The sequence below is a fragment of the Bufo bufo genome, chromosome 3 (genome assembly GCF_905171765.1).
Source record: "Bufo bufo chromosome 3, aBufBuf1.1, whole genome shotgun sequence".
NCBI classification, from domain to species: domain Eukaryota; kingdom Metazoa; phylum Chordata; class Amphibia; order Anura; family Bufonidae; genus Bufo; species Bufo bufo.
Genome location: NC_053391.1, coordinates 340,704,054 through 340,728,846, shown reverse-complemented (window position 1 = coordinate 340,728,846; position 24,793 = coordinate 340,704,054).

The window sequence follows — 24,793 nt, the reverse complement described above, 5'->3', positions numbered from 1 at the left end:
ATAGAGCTGGTTTTTACGGACGCGGCAATACCTAATATGTATACTTTTTTTTATTTGTTTCACTTTAACACAATAATAGCATTTTTGAAAACAAAAAAATGATGTTTTAGTGTCTCCATGTTCTAAGAGCTATAGTTTTTTTTATTTTTTGAGAGATTTTCTTATGTAGGGGCTCATTTTTTGAGGGATGAGGTGACGGTTTTATTGGTACCATTTTGTGGGACATACGTGTTTTTGATCAGTTGGTGTTGCACCTTTTGTGATGCAAGGTGACAAAAATTGCTTGTTTTGACACCGTTTTTTTTTTTTTTTTTTTACGGTGTTCACCTGAGGGGTTAGCTCATGTGATATTTTTATAGTGCTGGTTTTTATGGACACGGCAATACCTAATATGTATACTTTTTTTAATTTGTTTCACTTTAACACAATAATAGCATTTTTGAAACCAAAAAAATGATGTTTTAGTGTCTCCATGTTCTAAGAGCTATAGTTTTTTTTATTTTTTGAGAGATTTTCTTATGTAGGGGCTCATTTTTTGAGGGATGAGGTGACGGTTTTATTGGTACCATTTTGTGGGACATACGCATTTTTGATCACTTGGTGTTGCACCTTTTGTGATGCAAGGTGACAAAAATTGCTTGTTTTGACACTTTTTTTTTTTTTACGGTGTTCACCTGAGGGGTTAGCGCATGTGATATTTTTATAGAGCTGGTTTTTACGGACGCGGCAATACCTAATATGTATACTTTTTTTTATTTGTTTCACTTTAACACAATAATAGCATTTTTGAAAACAAAAAAATGATGTTTTAGTGTCTCCATGTTCTAAGAGCTATAGTTTTTTTATTTTTTGAGAGATTTTCTTATGTAGAGGCTCATTTTTTGCATGATGAGGTGACGGTTTTATTGGTACCATTTTGTGGGACATACGCGTTTTTGATCACTTGGTGTTGCACCTTTTGTGATGTAAGGTGACAAAAATTGCTTGTTTTGACACAGTTATTATTATTTTTTTTTTACGGTATGTTCACCCGAGGGGTTAGGTCATGTGATATTTTTATAGAGCTGGTTTTTACGGACGCGGCAATACCAAATATGTCTATTTTATTTTATTTTTTCTATTTTTAAAAAAAAATAATTATTCCTTACTTGGGGACTTTTTTTTTTTACATGTGAAACTTTTTTTTATTTTATTTTTTCAACCATTTCTTTTATTTTTAATTTTTTTACACTTTTCGTCCCCCATAAGGTCATACAAGACCTCTGGGGGACATTTACTTCACTTTTTCTTATTTTTTTCACTGTTGATTTCTCCTGTAACTGGGGCTGACATAGTAGCCCCAGTTACAGAAGAAATGCACACCCCAGAAAGGCTGTACAGCATAATTCTGCGCTGTACAGCCTCAGAGCAGGGCTGATCGAGGTCTGTGAAAGACCTCACACAGCCCCTGCACTCTCCGGTCACGGCGGTCACATGACCACCGGGCCGGAACAGGAAGCGCATGTATGCAGCGATCCAGAAGGCAGGGACACCTGGGAACTGTCCCTGCCTTCTCTCTGGGTTGCCCTGCTGTCACTGACAGCGGGCAACCCGATCAGCAGCTGCACGATTAGCGTGCAGCTGCACTTTCTGAACGGACGTTTTAAAACGTGCGTTCAGAAATAGAGATCCACCCATAGGACGTTTATATCCTATGGGCGGACGGGAGGTGGTTAAATATGGGGTAAGTCAGTCTAATAGTAACTGATTCTGGAATATCATGTTATTAGTAACTACATATATGAAAATTGAAATTAGGGTCTAAGTGTGACAGTTATCCTTTAAACTGATCACCAGGCCCACAATCTAATAAAGGTTTTATGCACAAAACCAAAGTAAAAAATCTATTTCATAGGAAACATTGATTGAAAACATTCTTTCCTGTATATTTACTTGTATATAAAGTGCAAGTCCTGCCAAAAATTACAATGAAGAGGCATTCCGATACAACCTGTATATCACATAAAGGAGGGCCTCATTCACATTAAGTTGCGGGTCTGCAGGTGAGCTGACCAAGTAAAAGATTTTAGGTGCAGGCCTGCTGGTGAGCTGACCCTGTTAAACATTATATTCGAGGGCCTGCTGCTGAACCGACCCTCTAAAACATTAGGGGCAAGGGCCTGCTGCTGAGCTGATGCTCTAAAACATTATATGTGATGGCCTGCTGCTGAGCTGACCCTCTAAAACATTAGGGGAAAGGGCCTGCTGCTGAACTGACCCTCTAAAACATTATGGCCGAGGGCCTTTTGCTGAACTGACCCTCTAAAACATTTTGGGCGAGGGCCTGCTGCTGAATTGACCCTCTAAAACATTATGGGCGATGGCCTGCTGCTGAACTGACCCTCTATAACATTATGGGCGAGGGCCTGCTGCTGAACTGACCCTATAAAACATTATGGGCGAGGGCTTACTTCTGAGCTGACCCTCTAAAACATTAGGGGCGAGGGCCTGCTGATGAGCTGACCCTCTAAAACATTAGGGGCGAGGGCCTGCTGCTGAGCTGACCCGCTAAAACATTAGGGGCGAGGGCCTGCTGCTGAGCTGACTCTCTAAAACATTAGGGGCGAGGGCCTGCTGCTGAGCTGAACCTCTAAAACATTAGGGGCAAGGGCCTGCAGTTGAGCTGACCCTATTAAAAAAATTTGAGTGGAGGGAATATAGACAATCTGGATGAGGAGGAGGAGGACAAGAAACCAAGATTCAACCATATACTCTTTTTTTGTGGTGTAAAAGGTGCATGGGAATACACTACAGTAGATTAAGTACATTATAAATGATAGATTGAAATTGCCTTTATGTTCATCATCAGCTCAGCTCTCCTCTGGTGGAGTTGAGAAGTCAGGGGCAATCCTTTTTATCTGAGTCAACCTGTCAGCATTGCTAGTGGACAAGCTGATACGCTTATCTGTTATAATACCACCAGCAGCACTAAATACACGCTCAGACAAAACGCTGGCGGCAGGGCAGGCCAGCACCTCCAAAGCGTAGAGCGCCAGTTCGTGCCGTGTGTCCAGCTTGGACACCCAGTAGTTGTAAGGCACTGAGTGATCATTTGAGTAGACACAGCAGTGGGATGGTTACGCTGATAATAGCCACTAACCATCTGTGTGGATTCATCAAAGTATTTTAAAACCTCACAGAGGTCTGACATCAATGCCCACTTCTCGCTTGTGAACAGTGGCAGTTGACTCGAAAGGCGGAGAATATGTTGCAACTGGTATTCCACAACTGCCCTCTGCTGCTCACAAAGCCTGGCCAACATGTGGAACGTCGAGTTCCAGCCCGTGCTCACCTCGCACAACAGTCGGTGAGCTGGAAGCCGCAAGCGCTGCTGCAGCATTGACAGACCGGCTGAAGCTGTGGACGACTTGCGGAAATGGGCACACACGCGGCGCGCCTTCACTAGTAGCTCTAGCAAATTGGGGTATGTTTTTATAAACCGCTGAACCACTAAGTTTAAGACGTGGGCTAGGCATGGGATGTGTGTCAGGTTTCCGAGCTCCAAAGCCGCCACCAAGTTATAGCCATTGTGAGACACAACCATGCCTGGTTGTAGGTAGAGTGCCGAGAGCCACAGCTCAGTTTGGTCCCTTATACTCTGCCACAGCTCTGCGGCGGTGTGCTATTTGTCCCCTAAAGAGATCCACTTTAGCACGGCCTGTTGACACTTACCCACAGTAGTGCTACACTGCTTCCAGCTAGCGACTGATGGCTGACTACTGCTGAAGGTGGAGGTTGGAGCCAATAATATAGCTGCTGGCGGAGACCCTGATGGACGTAGGGCCCGCAATGCTGGGCGTGGGTAGCACCTGTGCCATCCCAGGGTACGACTCACTCCCGGCCTCCACAACATTCACCCAGTGTGCGGTCAGGGAAATGTAGCATCCCTGATCACCAGCACTTGTCCATGTGTCTGTTTTTAAGTGGACCTTCCCAGTAACTGCGTTGGTCAGGGCACGGGGGATGTTCTGGAACACATGATGGTGTAAGGCAGGCACGGCACACCGTGAAAATTAGTGGCGGCTGGGGACTGCGTACTAAGGGACGGCCACCGACATCAGGCTGCAGAAGGCCTCAGTGTCCACAAGCCTAAATGGCAACATTTCAAGGGCCAGTAATTTTGAAAGTTGCACATTTAGTTCTATGGCCTGTGGGTGGGTATTTGCGCTTGCATTCAAATGACTGTGTTATGGACATTTGGACGCTGCACTGGGACAGGGAAGTGGATGTTGTTGCTGATGGTTCATGCGAAGGTCCAGGTGCAGGGTAAGGGGCATCCGGGCCTGCACCTTCGACAGGGGATTGGCCAGCAGTGCATAACACAGGGGAAGAGGAGGCAGTGGTGTGACCCGTAGACCCAGATTGTGGACCCAGGAGTTCAGCCCACTTGTTAGGGTGCTTGGATACCATGTGGTGGTGAAGTTGCTAGTATTCACGCCCTGGCTCATTTTGGTACAGCACAGGTTGCAAACTATCACTCTTTTGTCATCTGCACTTTCCTCAAAAAAGCGCCATACTGCGGAACACCTACCCCTTGGCAAGGTAGATTTACGCATGGGGGTGCTCGGTTTAACGGTTGTGGGCCTGTTTGGTGTGGACCGACCTCTCCTTTTTGCAACCCCACTGCCTCTTCCAGCCTGTTGCGGTGCTGCAGATCCCTCCCCCTCTGTACTGCTGTCCTCACTCGGCTTTTCACCTTTCCATGTTGGGTCTGTGACCTCATCGTCAACCACCTCCTCTTCCACTTCCTCACTCTGCTCATCCTCCTGACTTGACCTAACCACAACCTCAGCGATTGGTAACTGTGTCTCATCGTCATCCACCTCGTGAATGAATGATTGCCATTCACCACCGTCATCTTCTTGAGACTGTGAAGGCTCAAGAGGTTGGGAATCATGGCACAATATCTCAGGTCCCTCTTCAAGCACGCTGGGCGTGAGGGCCAAATGTAATAGTGGCGCTGGATAGAGCTCCTCGGAATATCCGAGTGTGGGATCACTCGTTTGACAAGCCTCTCCATGGTGGGAGGAAGGATGATCAGAGAGAGGATTGGGTTGACCAGACTCTTGGCCACTTAGACTGGACTTGGTGGAAGAGAGGGTGGTGCTTAACCGACTGGAAGCATTATCTTCAGCAAACCAACCGACCAACTGTTCGCACTGGTCTGACTTGGACAGTGTTGTCCTGCGCCGCCCAGCTAAGCTGGACATGAAGCTGGGTACAGTTGATGTTTTTTTTTTTTTTTTTGGTGCACTGCAGCAGGCACAGTTTCATTGCGCCTAGGGCCACGGCCAACTTCTTTATTTTAATTGTTTTGTCACTAGATGTAGTGCAGATTGCTTTACAGTCCGCTAAAGACACCATTTTCTGATGCAGGACAGTATATGTCACAGAAACACACAGAATATGACACTAGATTAGGCCCAGATTTTTGGATTTTGCCCTAAAGACACAGTTTTCTGATGCAGGACAGTATATGTCACAGAAACACACAGAATATGGACACTAGATTAGGCCCAGATTTTTTGTTTTGCCCTAAAGACACAGTTTTCTGATGCAGGACAGTATATGTCACAGAAACACACAGAATATGGACACTAGATTAGGCCCAGATTTTGGGATTTTGCCCTAAAGACACTGTTTTCTGATGCAGGACAGTATATGTCACAGAAACACACAGAGTATGGACACTAGATTAGGCCCAGATTTTTGGATTTTGCTCTAAAGACACTGTTTCCTGATGCAGGACAGTATATGTCACAGAAAAACACAGAATATGGACACTAGATTAATATAATAATAACATATTCCGCAGCGCCTTACAATTCAGGGGTTCATGTACAAACAGTCATAAATAACATAGCAACAGACAAGTCGATTATTACAACAAGAGGAATGAGGGCCCTTCTCGCAAGAGCTTACAATCTATGAGGGGATAGGGGTGACACAAAAGGTAGAAGTGATTGTTATGTACGATAGTCCAGCCATCTTGGGAGAATAGGCGAGCAGATATAAAGCCACATGAGACGGTTAGCAGCCAATATACGAAGTGCTTCTGGGTGCAGTGGAGGCTTAGCTTCAGGGAATGATAAATGGACTATGGGAGGTTCGATCAAGGGAGGTGATAGGCCACCCTGAAAAGATGTGTTTTTAGCGAACGCTTAAAACTGGGCATGTTGTGATTAAGCCTGATTTCTTGGGGTATGGCATTCCAATGAACCGGTGCAACTCGGGAGAAATCTTGGAGCCGGGAGAGAGAGGTTCGGATTTTTGTGGAAGTCAGTCGTAAGTCATTGGCTGAACGGAGAGCACGGGTAGGGTGGTAGACAGAGATGAGGGAAGAGATGTAGGGTGGTGCAGCACTGTGTTGGGCTTTGTGGGTGAGGACGAGCAGTTTGAATTGGATTCTATAGTGTATGGGTAGTCAGTGCAATGACTGACACAGGGCAGAGGCATCAGAATAGCGGTTGGACAGATAGGTGACCCTGGCTGCTGCATTAAGAATAGATTTGAGAGGGGAGAGTCTGGTGAGGGGGAGGCCAATTAATAGTGAGTTGCAGTAATCAAGGTGGGAGTAGATTAGGGCAATGAGACTTTTTGTTGTTTCTATAGTGAGAAAGGGGCGTATACTAGAGATGTTTTTGAGGTGCAGGTGACATGAGCGGGAGAGAGATTGAATATAGGGGGTGAAAGAAAGATCAGTGTCAAAAGTCACCCCGAGGCAGCGGGCGTGCTGCCTAGGAGTGATGACGGTGTTGCACACTGAGAGGCAGACATCAGGTTTAGGTAGGTTAGTAGATGGAGAAGAAGCTCAGTTTTTGAAAGATTTAGTTTCAGATAGAGGACATAATGTTAGAGACGGCAGAGAGACAGTCACTGGTGTTCTGTAATACAGCAGGTGTGATGTCAGGGGATGAAGTGTATAGTTGTGTGTCATCAGCATAGAGATGGTACTGGGAACCAAATCTGCTGATGGTCTGTCCAATTGGTGCTGTGTACAGGGAGAAGAGGAGAGGCCCTAGGACTGAACCCTGAGGAACTCCAAAAGCGAGGGGGAGAGGTGAGGAAGGGAAGCCAGCGAATGATACACTGAAAGAGCGACCAGAGAGATAGGAAGAACACCAGGAGAGGGCGGTGTCCTTTAGGCCGATGGATTGGAGCATGGCTAGTAGGAGATGGTGGTCTACAGTGTCAAAAGCTGCAGAGAGGTCAAGCAGAATGAGCAGAGAATAGTTACCATTGCATTTTGCTGTCAGGAGGTCATTTGTCACTTTGGTGAGGGCAGTTTCTGTTGAATGCAGATTAGGGCCAGATTTTGGGATTTTGCCCTAAAGACACTGTTTTCTGATGCAGGACAGTATATGTCACAGAAACACACAGAATATGGACACTAAATTAAGCCCAGATTTTTGGAATTTGCCCTAAAGACACTATTTTCTGATGTAGGACAGTATATGTCACAGAAACACACAGAATATGGACACTAGATTAGGCTCAGATTTTGGGATTTTGCCCTAAAGACACTGTTTTCTGATGCAGGACAGTATATGTCACAGAAACACACAGAATATGGACACTAGATTAGGCCCAGGTTTTTGGAATTTGTCCTAAAGATACAGTTTTCTGATGCAGGACAGTATATGTCACAGAAACACACAGAATATGGACACTATTTTAGGCCGAGAATATTTGAATCTGCGGTACAGACACTGATGTAGTTTATATTTATATTTTTCACTATATCTGGCCCTGACAACCACACAATATATGGAAGCGCAGATCACACAATTCACGGATTGCACCGTTGACAGCAAAAATGTGGATAGATTATGGGAAAATAGTGTTTTCTGTATTCTAATTATTTCCCTATATGTGGCCCTGACAACCACACAATGTATTGAAGCGCAGATCACACAATTTGCGGATTGCACTGTTGACAGCAAAAATGTGGATAGATTATGGGAAAAAAATTGTGTTTTCTGTATTCAAAATTTTTCCCTATATCTGGCCCTGACAACCACACAATGTATTGAAGCGCAGATCACACAATTCACGGATTGCACCGTTGACAGCAAAAATGTGGATAGATTATGGGAAAAAAATAGTGTTTTCTGTATTCTAATTTTTTCCCTATATGTGGCCCTGACAATCAAAAAATGTATTGAAGCGCAGATCACACAATTCACGGATTGCACCTTTGACAGCAAAAATGTGGATAGATTATGGGGAAAAAAAATTGTGTTTTCTGTATTCAAATTTTTTCCCTATATCTGGCCCTGATAACCACACAATGTATTGAAGCACAGATCACACAATTCACGGATTGCACCGTTGACAGCAAAAATGTGGATAGATTATGGGAAAAAAATAGTGTTTTCTGTATTCTAATTTTTTCCCTATATGTGGCCCTGACAACCAAAAAATGTATTGAAGCGCAGATCACACAATTCACGGATTGCACCGTTGACAGCAAAAATGTGGATAGATTATGGGGAAAAAATTGTGTTTTCTGTATTCAAAATTTAACCCTATATCTGGCTCTGACAACCACACAATGTATTGAAGTGCAGATCACACAACTGAGATGGTGTGTGAGGAATCGAAGGAATAAATGCATTCAGCTCCTTTTTGGGGAGCATTGTAGACCATGGTCGGACCTCTTCCATATTCTCGAAACCGGTATCTTTAAGAAGAAAACAATAACAAATCCGTTTAGTAGAATGCTTGGTTACATCTGGCAACAGATTAGAGATATGGTAGGTGCATCTGAAGCAGTTCAGTACACCCCACTGTGGGGCAATGCACACTTTCCACAAGTTATGCAATTGGGTCAAGCTGAATATTGGGAAAAATATGGGATACACTTAGTAACACAAGTTTTTCATAAGGGACAGATTAAGCCCCTAAATGAAATACTACTAGACACTAAACTAGGATTTATGGATAAATTTAGATATGAACAATTACGTCACGCTATACACCACACGGATAATAAGAACTATTTGAAGATAGTAAAAAACACTTTTTTAGATGATTGCCACCACATGACATTCAACACGTCTATATCGCACATTTATGTTAAGTTAAAATATGAATACACAAAAACTATCACTTTTAGAGGTGAGGATAAATGGGAAAGAGATTTACAGAAGGGGGAACCCATTTTTTGGAATATTGTTTATAGAAATATTAAAAGATCGACTGTGTCGCCCGCCCATGCATGGATTCTTTTGAAAATCATACACCGCCTTTACTACACACCAGCATTACTCCATACCATTTATAAAGATAGGAAACAGAACTGCTATAAATGTAACAAAGATAGAGGAGATTATAAACACCTGCTGTGGGAATGCCCAGGGATAAATCAATACTGGATCAAAATATTTTGGAAACTGCAGGACTGTTCCCCGATGAAGTACCAGGCATGCATTGATTATGCTATTCTGGGGATCTTCCCAGAGACAGATCAAAATAAAACCGAGCAGACACTCTGGTTACGGGGCACAGCACTAGCCAAAATAATAATTGTTAAACATTGGGGCACAATGAAATACCCCAGTTTTTGGGAGTGGATGGAGTGGATGAACAGGGTTAGGCAGTATGAACACATATTAGCCCAAACAGCTCGGAAAAAGGTAGTCTGGCAGCGGATCTGGGGTAACTGGAAACAATGATAGTTGATGTAGATATGGAACAGAAAGGGGACAACTAGAAATAATAATGAATTAACAATCAATGTAGACACGGCAGCTCCGCGGAAAGAAAAGGGGGGGTGGAGGGAGGGACAGGGGGGATGATTAGTAAAAGAGAAATTTAATACAAGATGAATCTAATATACTGACTATTATTATGTGACACTGAAGTGGAAGATTGTCGTTTTTTCTTCTTGTTTTTGTCTTTTGGAAAATAAAATATATTTAAAAAAAAAAAAAAAGAAGTGCAGATCACACAATTCACGGATTGCACCGTTGACAGCAAAAATGTGGATAGATTATGGGGAAAAAAATAGTGTTTTCTGTATTCAAAGTTTTTCCCTATATCTGGCCCTGACAACCACACAAGGTATTGCAGTGCAGATCTGACAACTCACGGATGACACCGTTTACAGCAAAAATGTGGATAGCTTATGGGAAAAAAATTATTGTTTTCACTAATATTCTTCCTACTGTACCTCTGCCCCTGACACACAGAAGGTATGTCACTGCAGACACCCTCTATATGGAAAAAAATTTGCTATTTTCCAAAGTATGTAAAAAAAAAATTGAGTACTACTTTGCTAAAATAAATTGCTGCCAACCACACACAATAGTCCTTAGAAGGACTTTTGGGTCTTTGAAACGTTATTCATTTGAATAAAATACGATCACAAACTCCCTACATTATCTGTCCCTTCCTAAGCGCAGCTCTCCCTGACTCACAATGAGCCGAACCCGCGTCATTGGGTGCTATATAGCACCCGATGATGCGTTCCGGCCAGTCAATCACTGTAATGCCAGCAGCCAACATGGCTACTGGCAGCATTACAGTGATGGCAGTACTTACCTGCACATTTATTGGCTGCTTAGCATTCTCGTCCATCACTAGTCTTCAGCTTTCTACAACTCACATGTGCGGCGCCGGCCACTCGCACACGTGGGAGAAAGCCGCATTGTTGGATTTCCAGGGAGACGATTTTTCGGTGTGACGTCACACACTGCAGATTACTGATGCCTCCTAGGTCTACTATTGCTACGAACGCGTTTCGAAATCCACTGATTTCTTCCTCAGGGATAACTGTGGATCTAGTTGTCCTGGTTTAAGTACCAGTTTGTCTCCATGGTGACCAGCCTGTTTATGCTCGAGGTCTAGTATTGCATTTAGATTAAATTGCTCCATAGTCACTGTATTTCTATAGTCTGCATACATGATCAAAGACCTACACGTTTCATATTACATATATATATATATATATATATATATATATATATATATATATATATATATACTGTCCTGTTATAAGAAAGCAAATAGCTCAATCTCCTGATTTAACCCTAGAGGTGCCAGGCTGTTTAAATTATATATCCACTTACTTTCATTTTTCAACATTAATTTGATATAATCACCACCTGTTGGGTCAGGTTTTATTTGTTCTAGTCTCCCAAATACAGAGCCCAAAAATGTTCCGCCATGTTTGTCTCTATAATGCTGTGGATGGCACTGTTATGGGGGATCTGTGGATGGCACTGTTATGGGGGATCTGTGGATGGCACTGTTATGGGTGATCTCTGGATGGCACTGTTATGGGGGAATCTGTGGATGGCACTGTTATGGGGATCTCTGGATGGCACTGTTATGGGGGATCTCTGGATGGCACTGTTATGGGGGATCTCTGGATGGCACTGTGATGGGGGATCTCTGGATGACACATATATAGAATCTTATGCTATGTGCCATCCACAGATCCTCCCCATAACAGTGTCCCTGCAGTGTGAATGACCCCCAATACAGGGGCTGGGGGCCAGCATCTGGATTAGGAATGACAGCGGAGACCGGTGCAGTCCCTGTATTCAAATGCACCTGTAGTATAATCTTATGATCTAACCTGCATTGTTAAGATATAATAATCCATCTGTATTACTTACATTACAACATTTAGTTCTGTAGCAGAGAGGAGGCAGGCCGGGAGGACGGGCGGGTGGCGCGTCACTCACTACGTCATGCGCCCGTGCCGCCTGCTTCATTCATAAAGTGGGCGGCGCAGGCACGTGGCGTAGTGAGTGACGCACCGCCGGCCTGTCCTCCCGGCCTGCCTCCTCCCTCCTCTCTGCTACGGAACTTAATGTTGTAATGTAAGTAATACAGATGGATTATTATATCTTAACAATGCAGGTTAGATCATAAGATTATACTACAGTGAGCGGGGCCAGTGCATTAGAATACAGGGACTGCACCGGTCCCCGCTGTCATGGATTCGTCGGATTTGAATTTAGTAAACGAGGTCGGGATTCGAGTCCACGAATCCCTCGAATCCAACAAGATTCGAGGGATTCGTGGATTCGAGGGATTCATCGTCCCACCTCTATTCTTTCTCATTATATTAGTTTTGAACAAGGGGGCTACTAGAGTTCCCAGGTTGTTGGCCCTTTTGAAGATAAACTTGGGGTATTTTGATAATTTTTCCCCTATAACTTTATCCTGTTTCAGGATGTCCCAATGGCGTCTAATAATTCTTTTAAAGAGAGATTATTTTTCATTCTACTGTGTAATTATGGGGACTTTAATTTCATCCTCATCATTATTTTTACAATTACTCATATTTTCCTTCACCTTTTTCTTTAAGAGTGTTGTTCTCTCTATTTCTCTTACGTCTTGTTTTATTTTTTCCAACTCTTTTATTTGATAACCCTTTTCTTCAAATCAGTTATGTAGGTCCATTTCTTCTTTATCAAATTGCTCCACTGGTGTGCAATTTCCCCTTAATTTGATGTATTGGCTCTGAGGGATATTTTTGAGCCACATTGGTAGATGGCAGCTCTCTAGCGGGATGAAGCTATTGCTATCCGTGGGTTTTGTATATGTGTGGGTGAATAGTTCATTGTTCTGGATTGTTATAGTGGGATCCCAAAAAATTATTTTCTCCTTGCTAAAATTAGATGTGAATTGCAAATAAAAATTTTTATTTATTTCAGATAAAAATTCTTGGAGTGAATTTTCACCTCCCTCCCATATAAAACAATATCCTCGATAAACCTGCACCATAGGACGAGACCCGCGTGGAGCACGTCCTCCTGGTAGATGGTGATGTCCTCCCACCTCCCCATATAGAGATTGGCGAAACTCAGAGCGAATCTGGTCCCCATAGCGGTCCCCAAGGTCTACAAGTAAAAAACTTATTCAAATGTAAAATAATTATGATTTAAAATAAACATAATGCATTCCCCTATAAATTCAACCTGTTCCGGAGGTAGTTCTTTCTCTTTTTTTAATAAATACTCAGTAGCCTCCCTACCTTTATTATTTTCAATTACCATATAGAGAGATGTAACATCAAGTGTACCTAAAATATAGTCCGGTTTCCAATGTATGTTTTCCAACAGTTTATAAAATGTGTTAGGTGTCCTTCAGGTAGGCTGGAAGCTTTTGGACGGATTTCTGTAGAATAGTGTCCACATATTTCGACAAGTTAGAAGTCAAACTGCCAATACCCGATATTATGGGTCTCCCTGGTGGTTGTGTTTCAGACTTATGAATTTTTGGCAGGTAATAAAAAGCTGATGTTCTCGGATGCTTAATATTAATACATTTCTGTTCTTCTTTTGTTATTATACCATTCTTTTTTCACTTCAGTATTAGTCTATCCAGTCCCATCTTATATGATTGTATTGGGTTTGATTTTAATTTTTTATATGTATTTGTATCGCCCAACAATCTTATAGATTCCTTCTGGTACTGTTCATAGTCCAAGATCAATATGCCCCCCCTTTATCAGCTGGGCAAATGATTATATCATTATTTTTATGCTCAGCTGTTCTTCTTTAGTCAAGTTGGGGGCATGTGTTTTCCTTTTCGGATTTAATTTTCTTATATCTCTCAAGATTAGAGTCTCAAATGTTTTAAATGATTCTGAATATTCATTTATCGGGTTAAAACTTGATTTAGCTCTGAGGTGAGTCTGAAGAAAAGAATAATTATTAATTTCGGTATTTTCTATACTTGATTTCTTTTTTATATACTTAGTTTCTTTTTTCTTTTTAAGAAATATTTTTTAAGGGCCAGATTGCGCAAAAACTTTTTTATACCTATGAAAGCATCAAAAAGGTGGAACCGAGCAGATGGGACAAATTTCAACCCTTTTTGTAATAATTTTTAACTTTTGACTTTTTGAAATATGTATATTTACTGAGATTATATATTTTCTGTCCCATTACCTTGATCGCCTTTTTGGAGATTTTCTTCCCCCTTGCCCCTCTTTTTGTTTTTGCTCTTTTCTCGATGATCTGGCTTTAAAAAAATCCTTTTTAATTTTTTTTTATTTAATTTTTATTTATGATAACTGACTCAGGTGTATTCGTATTTCTTTTTGACATCGAGATGTTATTATTTATTTTTCTCTGGTCTGACATACTATAACTCATATTAATTCCTCCTTTACTGGGGTTCACCCTCTCCTGGTTGGCCTGTTCATCCATAGACAAATTCTTCAATGGAATAAATTTATTGGACGTTTCCAGTGGGCTATTCATATTTAATTCTTCTTTTTCATTTTCTTTTTCCTTCCTTTGATCTTTCTTTGTATATACTATTGGTGTAAGGGGGATATGCTCCACTAAATCACTATGTTCTCTCTGTGATATAGATGCTTCAGGGCTACCATCATGGATCAAAAAATCCCTATTTGACATTCCTTTATCCTCACATATAGTTTCATCCAGGATGTCAAATAGTAATTTCTCATTTGTCCCATTATACCCTTCTGCCATCGTGAGTTGCGGTATATAGTCTCTTTAAAGAATTTTTTATTTATTTATAATTATTTCATCCTCTTTAATTTTAATCTTAGTTTTTATAGATCTCTCTGCAATTGAATGATATCTGGGTGAGTTGTAGGAAGCTGAATACCTATCGCGAGATTTACATTGCGGCAGCCTGAAATTTCACTTGCGGAGGTAGCAGGGAAGCAGATACAACCCGGTTTGGTTTGAATTGCCCCATATTATCATTGAGGCAAGTATTGATTAGATGTGATATAATATTGCCCTCCTTACTTGCACCAATAACAGCCCAAATAGTGGAAGTTAATTTAATTTACTTGTACATATTGATCGGTGTCAGCATTCCTGAGGCAGTTATTTTTATTTAATTCACATTCCCCGTTCTACTCTCACCAGCTATGTCACGGAACCATGAACCAGACGTACAACAAGAGATAAATGAAAATAAGAAGGCTTTATTGAAAATAAAGCTGTAAAGCAAAAGTCCAAACGGATGGTGAAACCGAGCAGAGTCTTTGCGAAGCCAGAGGTCAGGAACCAGAAGGGTAGTCAGACGAAGCCAGGATCAGGAACCAGCAGGGTAGTCAGACGAAGCCAGGATCAGGAACCAGCAGGGTAGTCAGACGAAGCCAGGATCAGGAACCAGCAGGGTAGTCAGACGAAGCCAGGATCAGGAACCAGAAGCAGCAGCAGTCTTAGAAGCATGTGAACACAAGAGGACCAAGCAAGGAACTGAAGCCACAGACCTCCTATATATATGAGCTAGGCATCCAGCTCCTCCCAGGGGAAGGAGGAGCCGCAGGGTGGAAGGCTACAAGAAACCCAGGACCCAAGATGGCCGCCAGCACATGTCAAACGAAGGAGAGCAGCAAGCAGGTAAGACCATGACAGTACCTCCCCCTCAAGGGCCCCTCCTCCGCGGAGCACAAAACGGTTTCTGAGGGAAGCGTGCGTGGAAGGCTCGGAGCAAGGCAGGAGCATGGACATCTGCGGAGGGAACCCAGGAACGCTCCTCTGGACCATAACCACGCCAATGGACCAAAAACTGCAACCGACCGCGGACCAGGCGTGAGTCCAGGATATTGCTCACCTCATATTCCTCACGATTGCCCACTTGGACCGGACGAGGCCGAGGAACCGAGGAAGTGAAACGATTACACACCAGTGGCTTCAACAGGGAGACATGAAACACGTTGGAGATCCGCATGCCAGGAGGAAGCGCAAGGGCATAGGCTACCGGGTTTACCCTGCGAAGCACTCGGAAGGGACCAACAAAGCGAGGCGCCAGCTTGGGAGTGGGCACTCGAAGGTTGAGGTTGCGGGTGGACAACCATACACGGTCTCCGACCTGGTAGGAAGGAGCAGGCGCTCGTCTGCGATCAGCCTGGAATCTCTGGCGCTGCGCAGAGACCTCAAGGGACTTCTGGATCTGTACCCAAGAAGCACGTAGGACGGAAAGGTGATCCTCCACAGCCGGAATATCCTGGCGAGAGAATACCTCCGGTAACACGGCAGGTTGGAACCCATAATTGGCCATGAAGGGAGACGTCCCAGAGGAAGAGTTCACCGCCGTGTTCCTGGCAAACTCAGCCCAAGGCAGGAGGTCAACCCAATTGTCTTGGTGATCGGAGACATAGCAACGAAGGAATTGCTCCAAGGCCTGATTGGACCGTTCTGCGGCCCCATTGGACTGAGGGTGGTAGGCCGAGGAGAAGGAGAGATGAATCCCCAACTGGGAGCAAAAGGCGCGCCAGAACCTGGACACAAACTGACTCCCCCGATCCGACACAATCTCCTTAGGCAAACCGTGCAACCGGAAGACCTCCCTGGCAAAAATCGTGGCCAACTCTTGTGCAGAGGGTAACTTCTTGAGAGGAACACAGTGGCACATTTTGGAAAACCGATCCACAATCATGAGAATGACCGTATGGCCTCGGGATGCAGGGAGGTCCACAATGAAATCCATCCCCAGGTGTGACCATGGGCGCTCCCCGGTGGCTATGGGTTGCAGAAGGCCCAACGGAAGGTGCCGAGGGGACTTACTCTGGGCACAAACGGAGCATGCCGCTACATATGCGGCGATGTCGGAACGTAGGGAAGGCCACCAGAACAGACGTGAAACAGCCCAGGACAGCTGATTCTTTCCAGGATGCCCCGCGGTCTTGGAGTTATGGTAGGTTCGCAACAACCGAGTGCGCAACTCCTCAGGCACAAAACATCTGCCGTTGGGTCTCCCAGAGGGAGCACCAGATTGAGCCGCCAAAATCTGCTCACCCAGGGGAGAGGTCAGGCTGGTGCGAATGGCGGCCAGGATCTGATTCGGAGGTATGACCGAAGTCGGAATCGACTCCTCCCTGGACAGCTCGGAGTACTGCCGTGATAAGGCATCCGCCCTGATGTTCTTGGAACCGGGTAGGTAGGAGACCACGTAATTAAAACGTGACAAGAACAGAGCCCATCTGGCCTGACGTGGTGTCAATCTCTTGGCCTCAGAAAGGTAGGTCAGATTCTTGTGGTCCGTCAGGATGAGAACCGGAACCACCGAACCCTCGAGCAAGTGCCTCCATTCTTTAAGGGCCTGCACGATGGCCAATAACTCCCTGTCACCAATCTGATAGTTGCACTCCGCGGAAGACAGTTTCCGGGAGTAAAACCCACAAGGAAGCAGAGGACCCTCTGGTGTTCTACGCTGAGACAGAAGGGCGCCTACTCCCGTCTCAGACGCGTCCACCTCGAGGACAAAGGGCAACCCAGGGTTGGGATGCGACAGAATCGGAGCCGACACAAAGGCGGACTTTAGGGCCTCAAAAGCTCGGATGGCCTCGAGCGGCCAGACCTGGGAATTACTGCCCTTCCTGGTCAGATCCGTGAGAGGCTTGGCCAGCATGGAAAAGTCCCTGATGAACTTCCGATAATAATTGGCGAAGCCCAAAAAGCGCTGCAGGGAACGAAGACCACTGGGCTGGGGCCACTGTAAGACAGCCGAAACCTTCTCAGGATCCATGGAGAACCCCTCAGCGGAAATGATGTAACCTAAGAAGGTTACCTGGGATCGGTGAAATTCGCATTTCTCAAGCTTACCGAACAGCTTGTTCTCTCGTAACCGTTGCAACACTCGTCTGACATCCAGAATGTGGGCCTCCATGGATTCAGAATATACCAAGATGTCATCCAAATAGACTACCACACACTGCTGCAACAGGTCACGGAAAACATCGTTGATGAATTCCTGAAAGACTGCGGGCGCATTGCACAACCCAAAGGGCATAACCAAGGATTCGTAATGACCGGTCCTGGTGTTAAACGCGGTCTTCCACTCATCGCCCGCCTTGATCCTTACCAGGTTATATGCCGCCCTCAGGTCGAGTTTGGTAAAGACCGTGGCCCCTTTAAGGCGATCGAACAGCTCGGAAATCAAGGGTATCGGGTAAGCGTTCTTGATCGTGATGCGATTGAGACCCCTGTAATCGATGCAAGGCCTCAACTCACCTCCCTTCTTTTTCACAAAGAAAAATCCAGCCCCTGCCGGGGACGAAGATTTGCGAATGTGTCCGCGTGAAAGCGCCTCCCTCACGTACTCCTCCATGGCCTCATTCTCCGCTACCGACAGTGGATAGACTTTGCCACGAGGAGGAACGGCACCAGATTGTAACTCTATGGCACAATCGTATGGGCGGTGCGGAGGTAGGGCAACCGCGCGCACCTTATCGAATACATCCCGGTACTCCTCGTATTCAGGAGGCAACAGAGAGTCCGAGGAAGTACACAGCAACTTGACAGACCCATGGATGCAACTAGCCCCACACTGCGGTGACCACGAGAGGATCTCGACCGATCTCCAATCGAAAGTCGGATTATGCTTCTGGAGCCAGGGGTACCCCAAGACCACCGAGTAGTGTGGAGACGAAATAACCTGGAGGCAGACCGACTCTCTGTGAACGGCACCAATGGCTATCCCCACTGGAAGGGTCTCATGAGTCACGTGTGGCGGCAGAAGGGGTCTGCCGTCTATCGCCTCAAGAGCCAGTGGGGAACCTCGAGCCTGCAGAGGAATGGAATTGGCGGCAGCGAACACACTATCAATGAACAAACCACCAGCACCAGAGTCCACCAACGCCTGGGTCGTCACCGAGCCCCCGACCCAGGAGAGGACAACAGTGATCAGTGGTTTGTCAACACGGGAAACCGGGGACGAGGAGACTCCACCCAAGATCTGCCCCCGACAGGATCTCAGGGTACGAGCGTTTCCCGGACGGTTCGGACATGCCAACCGAAAATGCCCACCGAGACCACAGTACATGCATCGGCCCTCGCGTCTCCGGAGTGCCCTCTCCCCCTCGGACAGGCGAGCAAACCCCAGCTGCATGGGTTCACCCCCAGACAAGTCATCCCCAGGAGGCGTGGGAGGAGAGGGAGGCACGGGTGGGACAGCAAACGTAGGCACCAATCTGTTAGAAGACCTCCGCAGGTTCTCCTTAAAGGAAGGTCTCTCCCTGAGTCTGGTGTCAATCAAAATCAGGAAAGAAATAAGAGACTCGAGCTCAACTGGTAGGTCCTTAGCTGCAACCTCATCCTTCAAGGCATCCGAGAGACCATGAGAGAAAGCAGCGACCAGAGCCTCATTATTCCAGCCCACCTCTGCTGCCAGGGTACGAAACTCAATGGCGTATTCAGCTACGGATCGTGAACCCTGTCTGATGGACATAAGGAGCTTCGCAGCAGAGGCAGCACGAGCCGGCACATCGAATACCTTCCGAAGAGAAGCAACAAAACCGGAAAACTCGGCAACCACCGGATTGTTGTTCTCCCATAAAGGGCTGGCCCAGGCCAAGGCCTTGTCCGAGAGCAGCGAGATCAAGAAGCCCACCTTTGATCTCTCAGTAGGAAAGGCATGTGGCAGCAACTCGAAATAAATGCCCACCTGGTTAAGGAAACCTCGGCACTGAGTTGGCTCTCCCCCAAAGCGCTGTGGAAGAGGGGCAGAACCGGTCATACCCCGAAACACCGCAGGCGCAACAACAGGTGTCGGGGTAGACTCTGGCGCAACAACCGGAGCGGCAGTAGGAGCGAGCCCAGGAGCGACAACCGACCCATCGGCAACGGGAGCGAAATGAGCCGTGCGTTCAAGCAGGGTTTGCAACGCCACAGCGAACCGACCCAACAGGTGATCCTGCTGATCAAGTCTGGCAACCAGCGTGGGTAGCGAGGATGGCCCTGTACCGTCAGAATTCATGGCTTGGTCCTAATGTCACGGAACCATGAACCAGACGTACAACAAGAGATAAATGAAAATAAGAAGGCTTTATTGAAAATAAAGCTGTAAAGCAAAAGTCCAAACGGATGGTGAAACCGAGCAGAGTCTTTGCGAAGCCAGAGGTCAGGAACCAGAAGGGTAGTCAGACGAAGCCAGGATCAGGAACCAGCAGGGTAGTCAGACGAAGCCAGGATCAGGAACCAGCAGGGTAGTCAGACGAAGCCAGGATCAGGAACCAGCAGGGTAGTCAGACGAAGCCAGGATCAGGAACCAGAAGCAGCAGCAGTCTTAGAAGCATGTGAACACAAGAGGACCAAGCAAGGAACTGAAGCCACAGACCTCCTATATATATGAGCTAGGCATCCAGCTCCTCCCAGGGGAAGGAGGAGCCGCAGGGTGGAAGGCTACAAGAAACCCAGGACCCAAGATGGCCGCCAGCACATGTCAAACGAAGGAGAGCAGCAAGCAGGTAAGACCATGACAAGCTATAGCTCAAACTTGTGAGAGATTAATAAAGTTAGCGGTCTACACGATCTTTATCAGCGTAAATATTGAGTTTTGTTTGGCTATTAACCCTTGTTTTGTTACTGGAAAAAATGGATTAAAATGGAAAATCTGTCAAAAAAGTGAAATTCTGAAATTTCATCTCCATTTTCCTTTAATTCTTGTGGAACACTGAGTTTCTAAAATGGGGCCATTTATGGGTGGTTTCTATTATGTAAGCCCCACAAAGTGACTTAAGACCTGAACTGGTCCTTAAAAATTGGCTTTTGGAAATGTTATTAAAAATTTTAAGATTTGCTTCTAAACTTCTAAGCCTTCTAACATTCCAAAAAAAGAAAATGTAATTTACAAAAGGATCCAAACATGAAGTAGACATATGGGAAAAGTAAAGTAATATCTATTTTAGGAGGTATCACTATCTGTTTTAAAAGCCGAGAAATTGAAACTTAGAAAATTGTGAATTTTTAAAAAAAAAATTATTAATAAAAATGAAATATTTTGACTCAAATTTACCACTGTCATGAAGTACAATATGTGACGAGAAAACAATCTCAGAATGGCTTAGATAAGTAAAAGCGTTTTAAAGTTATCACCACATAAAGTGATACATGTCAGATTTCCAAAAATTGGCCAGGGTCTTGAAGGGGTCAAAATGAAAAAAATTGACTTTGAACATCCGTTTATTTTTTGATGCCCAAATAAAAAATATTTTTCATTGTCACAGATGTTATTGAATAAGAACAAACATGCTTTTGTCACCTGGGAAAGAAACTTTCTCCTAAAATTATAAATATGTTTGGGTTGGGGTCTGCATTAGCATGTTCGTTCATTTTCTTCATACCAAGTACCATAAAAGCTTTAGTTGGAAACGGATAGCTGCTGAGAGGAAGGTAGCATTTTCTGTTTATGTAGAGAACAAGCCAGCAGCTTAAATGGTAATTGGCCACAGATGTTAAACAGCTTATGTCCACTAATTAGCATCAAGCGATTTCATTCTCTACCTGCAAATGTGCATCAGCAGAGGGAGGGAAATATCATGTGCATGACTGGCTTGTTATTATATTAGTCATTTCGATGGGAAGTCAAGGATCCTGTACTTTGTGCACGGACTGAGGTTCTTTGGCCCAGGATTTCACCATCTGTGGTGTTTACTGTAGAGTTCTGTGCTCTGACTCAGTGGAAATCCAGGGCTTCCAAAATGTAGTCCTTGAGCCAAGAATCCCGCTTGTCACAATAGCACACTGCCAGATCCTAGCGCATAAAATGGTTATGGTTACCTTCTGGCCCTGGAAGAAAGGTAATCAAGCCTGCCCAGACTTTTTATTTAGGATAGAAAGTAACTTTAAGTGCTTCATTCATTTTCTTCCTAGAAGAATCAATTTTAGAATCAAGCTTTATTTTTAATCTGTAAGTCCTGTATCAGTAAGGATCACCTGGGATTTCTGTCAGCTGAAAATGTCATAAAGTAGGTTTTATTTAGTGAGCACATTTCCCTTGATTTCCCAATGATTCTTAACTGGCATTAAATACCAAAGTACCGTATTTATCGGCGTATAACACGCACTTTTTCCCCCTGAAAATAGGGGGCAAATGATGTATGCGTGTTATACGCCGATATTCATTGCGGCCCGGCAAAGATGCAGCATCACAGACTGCGCTGTATGAGCCGGGAGAGAGGAGGGGCTGGAGTCCGTAACTAGGGGCGGGGCCCGGTGCAGTCACTGTACTCTTACACCGGGCCCCGCCGCTCACCAAAGTATTTATAAACGTGAATCCTTATCCTGTTATTAAGCTGCCCTCTCCCATGTTCCCATGTTCCCATGTCCCCCCTGTATCCCCATAGCACTTACTTAAGCTTCAATAGCAGGCAGAGCGGACGGCAGCAGTAACGTCACTCACTGAATGAAGCAGGCGGAGCAGACGCGCGACGTCAGTGAGTGACGTTACTGGTGCCGTCCGCCCTGCCTGCTATGGAAGCGTGTGAATCGTAAGTGCTGTGGGGATACAGGGGAACATGGGAACATGGGAGAGCGCAGCGTTAGTTCAACTTAATAACAGGATAAGGATTCACGTTTATAAATACTTCGGTGAGCAGAGGGCCGGTGTATTGGGGGACACTGTTATGAGGAGGATCTGTGGATGACATATAGCAGTGTCATCCACAGATCCCCCCCATAACAGTTCCATCCACAGATCCCCCCACCCATAGCAGTACCATCCACAGATCTCCCACCCCATAGCAGTACCATCCACAGATATCCCACCCAATAACAATGCCATCCACAGATCTCCCACCCCATAACAATGCCATCCACAGATCTCCCACCCCATAACAATGCCATCCACAGATCCCCCATAACAGCACCATCCACAGATCCCCCACCCCATAACAGTGCCATCAACAGTTGCTTTTACTGTCCTTTTACATTATTTACCTTATAAGTGGTAATAATATTAATAAAAAAAAAGTTCTGAGCTACCCTTATTTTGCTTCAAAGTTCTTTATTTGAAATTAAATTTTTTTTCCCGAAATTTCCCTTAAAATGAAGGTGCGTGTTATACGCCTGTGCGTGTTATACGCCGATAAATACGGTAAATGTGCATCTTGACATATTGCTGATCGTTATTGACTTGTAAGCTTTCATTTAACCGCTCAGAAATGAAAATGGTAATTTCAAAACCCCTCCTTCTGCCAAATATTACAACATGATTAAGACATTGGAGAATCAAGACTGTATATAAAGGATACAAAAATGCCAGGTTATGACAGACAATGAAGCTATATGTTCTTTTCAGATAAAATTAGATTGCGAGATTTTAATAGCTGGAAGTCATTACGAATGCATATTATATGCTAACCCGTCAGTTTTTGTTAGACTAAACTGCTATAATTATTTGTAAAGAAGAAATCCTGAAGAATTAAAGCTATCGCGAATAATGACATTTTGGATGTGGCCTGCCAAGATAGTAAGGCCCTGGCACCATCTGCACAAGGCTGGAGTATGATAATAAAGTCGCTTTCTCTCCAGGTTGCCTATGTTTGAATGGAGCCAGCTTCTTGAACACGACAGCCTGGAATACATATTTGAGGATGGATGAAAGTCTGTTCGGAGGGGTCTGTGTCAGATTTTTTCAATTAAAACAAACATTTCCACTGCAGCCTAGGGAGATGGATTGAACGGAGAAAGAAGATCTGCTGAGGAGCTGCTTGTGATAAAAGCACCACATTTTTGAAAAGCTAATGTTGACTAGACAGGGCATTTACCAAGGGAAGTGGTATGAAAGGCAATACGTTTCTTAGGAACTACAAGGAATATACTACTGGCATTATGACAAATAGATATGGCCTTGCGGTTCATCTGGCAGTCATTTCACGGCCAACTTTACTCGTTTGCGGTTCGCCGAACAGGCGAACATATGGCGATGTCCGCCGGCGCCATATTCTTTTGGATTGTGCAGAACTTTGACCCATAACACATCCATCAGGTGGGACAGGACAGCCAATTGAGACGTTTTAGCACATGGACACACACCCTACACTATAAATAAACCCGATCTGGCCGCCATTTTACATTCAGTCTTTTGCCAGTGTAGGGAGAGGTTGCTGTGTGGAGCAGGGAAAGACTGTTAGGGACACCAAACGCTAGCTAGTAGGGCCACAAAAGTCCTTTTAAGGACTGATATAGGTGTGCTATCGATAGGTGTGACATACTAAGGGGTGTGATATACTTATAATATACTTTCTAACATAGAAAGTATATTATAGTGCATTTGTATTGTGCAGCAGTTGTGTGCGGTTCTGCTGAGATACTGCAGCTATGCAGAGGGTCAAACGCTATTGGAACAACTAATTGCAACTTGTGTGATATACCAGTTGCCCCCCAAAAAAACAGATTGAGGCAAGGGTGTGATATACCTATAATATACTGTGACGAGAGCAATCTCGCCACATTGCATTGGAGAAGCCTGGTTGCCCGCCTGCTGCCTTTGGACTATGGCCCTGGGAGATTGGGCCCTTTAAAAAACGTATTCGGCCCTAACAGAGTGCATGTCACTCATTCTGGCCCTTTAAATACAGTGGGGTCATTCGGTACTTGCCCTGTGTGAGCGGTGATACCCCAGATAGCTATGCCATGGAGCCCATTCATATAATGAAAGACTATGGGAAAGACTTTAGCTCCATGGCAATTGAACTGCATGTGTGTGGTCTGAGCACCATTCAATAATATGCGCTCAGACCTAAGCTATCTGGGGATATGTTGAATGTCTTTATTTTATGTAGTAAATGTAACCTTGTGTATTTTATTGTATTTTATGTCTTTTTGCAACCATGTGCTCAATGGAGTCTGTCTCTGTCCTGGGAGGTAATTGGATTACTTCTCCATTGTCTCCAGGAAAGAGGGCTCTGTAAAACCGGTCTGAGCCGGAAAGCCATGCTGACAGGGGGTTTTAAAAGATACTAACTTTTGAACCCCTGGTCTGATTCATGCCATTTTTTAATATGTTGTTCCCCTGAATGGAT